The following is a 5541-nucleotide window of genomic DNA, read 5'->3' as shown; positions in this document are numbered from 1 at the left end:
GTCGTCGGGCGCGACCACGGCCACGACGCAATTTCACGATGTACCGTGTGCTTCCTAGCCAGCTTAAAGAACGCGTGGTGGCTGAAAACGACCTACTCGCGAAACCGTAGACAACCCGTGTGGTTTGGATACGTCCTGCGATCGTACGATGCCTTCCTTCATTTCGATTCGGATCCTTGCGGCTGCATGCCTTTGGCAGGGCTCGCCAGATGAGTCACGCGTCAACAAGAGAACACACTTTGACAGTAATGCGTTACCGAGGAAATCTGCTGTCAATTATGACGGCTGGGGGCAAAAGCGCGTAGTAGGCGTTTGGTTGCTGCGTGTAGTCTTAGTTTTCTCTCTCTCTTTCTCGCAATCAGTATATCCTTCGTTTGTTCTAATTACGCGCAGCTTGCTGTATGAACTGTTCCATCCCTGTAGACCACGGGATGCGCGTATGTGTTACACTCAATACAAGCCAAACGGATCCTGCACTCGTGTCTCCTTGCGTCCTTTGCGTTGCAGTGCATTAGTGTAAATTATCCGTTGTTCGTTTCACTTTCCGGCGTTGTTTCTCCGTAGGCTACCAGAGATTTTATGACGGGTTTAGGCACTGATGGGGAATCCTTTGTACCCTCTCCTTCCACGGAAAACCCGTGCATCCCGTGTGCTACGACGCAGGATGCATAAATTCATACACATGAGCGTATCTATGCCACCGGATGCAGGCTTACATTGCCCTTTGGGCCCTTGCCATCACCCTTTTCACCGGTACAACCGCCGCTCGTTACTTGGGAAACGGTTCGTATGTGTTTGTAGGCTACTATGATGTGAACACGGCGCAAACACGACGTTTTATCCTGGTGGGTGGTGGGTGTGACGTGCGCAAGGATACCGACAATACACCGGGCACGTTAGCTGCACCCAGGAACCTGTCCCCCTGGTACGGATGCAGTTTCAGCGTCAAATTCAACCTTGTTTCGGTTCATGCAGCGATAAAACGAGGGGAGAATCGTTTTTGCACAACCGACCGATGCAGGATACACTCGATGTGATTGCGCCTTGCGGACGGAGTTTCCTAAGGGTGGAGAAAGAAGAAAAATCAATATTCAAATTTACAACTCCCAAGCGTTAGCAGAAATAACTATGCATTACGAATATGAAAATGTGGTTACAAAAAATAAAATATTTTTTTAACCGAGATTCACTAGAAAATAAGATTTAATTCATAGATTCAACGAGTGCTAATTTGATTCAACGAGTGCAATTTTGAGTGCTAAGAAAGGTCAAGAAGTGTACTAATTATGAAATCATTTTCAAGATTCATCACAATTAGTTCGATTGCTTTGGAAAGAAGATTGGCCAATAATTTGATATTTCTGCTTGATATTTTCAACAAGTGTTTTTAAACCACTCAAACCAGAACTCAACGAACAACTTCCATTGCTCTGTTTAGGCCAGCCAACGAGCCTCAAAATTCTCAAACTCTGTGCATTAGCGCGAGCCATTGCGTCTGTTCAGCCCACCCACACGATTCTCATATCGCTCCATTTGCGACGAGGTGGTGGCTTGGTTCACATGGTTACTGCTACGAAGAGCTTCAATTCTACGTGGCGTGGGGGTTTCGCTCGACCCCACCCGATTATAATTTCTAATGTACTCATGCGAAGAAACCATGTCCATCCTGCTTACCATAAACAGCGGTGTAGGCGGCACGCTCAATTTAGGTAATTTAACGTTTCATTCCCGTGAAGATGCTGCGTGGTTCGTAGAGATTGGGACTCACTGGCGACCGCTTGTTGCAGGCGTGTTGGTGACTATGGCAACGAGCAAGCGATGGCTGCCAGGAGTTCGTCGTTGCATTCCGCTGGTGTGTGGTTAGCGCTTTTCGGTGAAGGCGACGAAAATTGTGAAACCGTGCAGTGGTTGCTTGGGGGCAGCTGCTGATGTCTTGATGGATCGTCTTGAGGCTTCTCGACGGGGGTTAACCACCAACGAATATGCTTCATTTATTGACAGTCGCACGTAACGTATCTTGCACAGTAGCGCGCACAATTAGCCGACACGAACCATTTTCACGCACATCACCACATAAACATCGACCGGTCGGACTAGTGACGTTCACTTTCCAGGGAGATGCAAAAACACATCACACTCAATCACAAATAACGTGTAAAATGACTTTCAACACTTTTCTCACACGTAGCCTCGTTTGCACAACAAAACCGTACGGATGAAAAAAAACACACAAGGATCACTCACCACCACTCGCCACTGTTTTTGTATCGGGCGGAACAGGACTCTAAACATATGATCATTGCACATAGGAAAAAGACAAGAAAAACGAATAAAATACCACCATCCTAGGAGCTCGTGACAACCTGTTTTCTTTTGCAACAGTACAATGCACTAACGATTTGCCCAGCCCAATCCAATTCAATCCTGCCGGCAGGAAAATACACTATGCGAACTCGTACGCATTCTATCCTTCATCGCTCGAGTGTGTTTCGTAAATTGCGGGATAGCTAAAGGAGGAAAAACTTTCGCTGCGCCTCCAGCCGACGACACGCACACCCGTGGATCGTGGCGAACAACACGGAAAGACACACACGCGCACACACACACAGCTTTCCATTCCCATTCACAACACACACTCTCGCGCGTGCACATACACATGCCACACAAGCGGCAGCTCTCCGGTGGATTACGGTGGGGGTTTTTCACTTGTTTTTCCTCCGGCAGCGGAACGACGGCTATCAACAGTGGCGCTTATTTGTTCCACACAACAAAAGCACCAATCGCTCGAACCAACGCGGGAACGGACACCGATGCACGGTGCAACCCACCACCCCACGAAGCACAATGTACAAAGAGATTCCCACACGGATTCACGCCGTATTGGTTGTATTCGAGCGTTGCATGCACCTCTGAAGCCACCTGTCAAACGACTGTTTTCGCTCCGGCAACACACACTGTCCTTGCACTCTGGTGCCATAAACACACCCACACACAGGCAGACACACGATGGTAAGGTCAGATTTTCCGGATGCAATTGCGAATCGTTATTATCCTGCCAAGGCCGGAAGGACGAGTTGCGTACACACACCCAAACACCCAAACATAACGGAAAAAGGGTAGCACGGCCGCTCCTAGCGACGGTACCCCAACGACGGTTGTATACACACTACCATCACTCGCGGCCGTTGATGTGGGGAGTAGAGGGAGGGGGGGGTCACGCTTTCCCGTTTACCACCAATTCACTTTTCCAATCGAAGCATGCGCGCTAGCACTTGTTGGACACTGCACACGGCGGAGTGTTTGAGTGTGTGTTTTCGCACGATCGCGGCGTTTTCGAGAGCCCTTTATCCGTTTTTTCCCGTTTTCCCGTGGCTTGCTTTGTTGTGGGGTACTTTCGATGCACGAGGCGTTGGCTACAGTAGCAGGTTCAAGATTCGAGCCCCAGCAATGCAGCAGATTGCCGTTCGAATCCCGAATGCACTTGTGCCCGCAGTCGGAGAATCTCTCCCCGGAGGTGGTACAGGTGGTGGGCATGTGTGTATTCTACTTTTGCCACCGCACAACCGTACCCTTCTCCATCGTTCGCTCTATTTATTTGTCTAGCTTTGTTTTACTTTCGCATACCGCGCCGAAGCGTCTGTCATTCGACATTGACAACGACGTAATTGCGAACGCTCGACCCAATCTGACAGATGGGACCTGCAAAAAAAACAAAGAGGAAAGCAACCGAAAACAAAAACGGCCAACCTTCAATCTCGGCACACAGTGCGGGGTCGGGGTGAGGCGGCAGCAGCCCCCCCGGCATCTTTATCCGACAATCCCCCTCTCCCACGTGCCCTTTTGTCCTGCTCCGCACACCGGCGGCATTCTTCACGGGGTTTTCCGGTCATAATTTTTCCTGCATTCCATCGTAAGCTCTCGCTGGCAACCGCTCGGGGCGGGAGCATGTGCGTGTGCGTGTGTGTGATTTCTGTTTGTCTACTAATTCTCTCTCTCTCCCCCTCCCCCCTTCCCTTCTACGTTCTGGAGCCGGGGGGACAATTTTCGGCCCGGCAAACGGCATCATCACCGACGCTGGCAAGCGAGACAAAACGCGATCAAAGAAAGAGAGACAAAATGCGGGAGAGAGGGAGAGCGAGAGCGCATCATGATATGGATTGTGGAGCACGCCGGGTGGGGCGCGGAGGGCGAGAACGAAAGAAAAGCGTCAAAAAGATACCAACCGCGAATAAACCACTAACCGAAAGAGAGACGAACCGGTTCGCCGTTTCGTGGATACACACACGCGAGATGGCGTGCCCTCCTCTCCTTCCACTAGCCCCCTCCAGCACACACACACACACCCTCTTCCGTGTAACCAACCCTTTCGCACTCATGGGGCGGCGCGGGCAGCACGCACTCTGCTGCCCGCTTGTGTGGATGATATATCTCCCCCTCCATCCCCCATCCCCTGGACCCATTCCTTCGACCCACCGCACCACTCCAAACCCTTGCCGGGACGACGACATCCACCACACATCGACAGCGCCGACGTCGCCATCGTCATCGCGCTTCTAAAAAGTCTCCAGCCAGCCATTTCTCACAGGCTCCGTTGGCACACGCGAGAGCGCAGCACCTCCTCCCCCGGGGGGGAACCCTCTCCACATAACGAAGGGGCTAGTGTTGGGTGGGTGGGTGGATGGGGCTGGTAGAAGGTAAAGAATCTCCCCTCGCAAGGCGAACAATCATCACACCAGCAGCAGCAGCAGCAGCAACAGCAGCCAGCCAGCCAGCCAGTCAGCCAGCCGCAACAGGATGTGCCAGCGGGTCCAGGGCTCGCGGGCGGAACCGGCGTGGAATGGGTCGGAACAGAAAAAAAAGTGAGAAAGCGAAACGAAGCGACAACCAGTGAGAGAGAGCGAGAGCGAAGGAGAAAGAGAGAGAGAGAGAGAGAGAGAGAGAGAGAGAGGGAATGAAAGAAGCAGAACAAAAAAAAACGTAACGCAAACAACAGCAAGAGCACTGCCGGGACCAGCAAGAAGAAAACCTATCACAAATTCATTCTTTCCTTCTTCGCCTTTTCGGTCCCGTTGCGCTCGCTTCCGCTCTTCCTCCGCCGGTAGCAGCCCTTCACGCCCGGCTTGGTATGCCTTTGGAATCGGGCTTTTTTCCTACAAGATCATGGCTCTGCTGTTGCTGCTGATGCTGCCGAGGGGGTGTGCTCGTCTCGTCTTGTAGGAGACGTAACAATGCCGGTTGGCTGATTTTTTTTGCCTTTTTCATTTGGGATTCGTTTTGTTTTAATACCCTGATCAATGATCAATTTCTAGCGATGATCCGCTCGCTGCACATGGCGCGCGCGACCTGTTCACACCCCAAAAACTCCCAACAAGAGCTCACTTTGATGCCACGAAATGCTCACTCAAAACACACACACGCACACGCATACACCTCTAGAGCTCACGCAGAGATCACAGCAAGCGCTGAACCGAATTGTTGAACGCCGCACCACCCATATTCATTCGCTCGCCATAAAGGACATCGCCGTTTTGCCACATGACC

Source organism: Anopheles nili, chromosome 2 (genome assembly GCF_943737925.1).
Source record: "Anopheles nili chromosome 2, idAnoNiliSN_F5_01, whole genome shotgun sequence".
Lineage (NCBI taxonomy): Eukaryota > Metazoa > Arthropoda > Insecta > Diptera > Culicidae > Anopheles > Anopheles nili.
Note: the sequence above shows the minus strand (reverse complement) of the source record.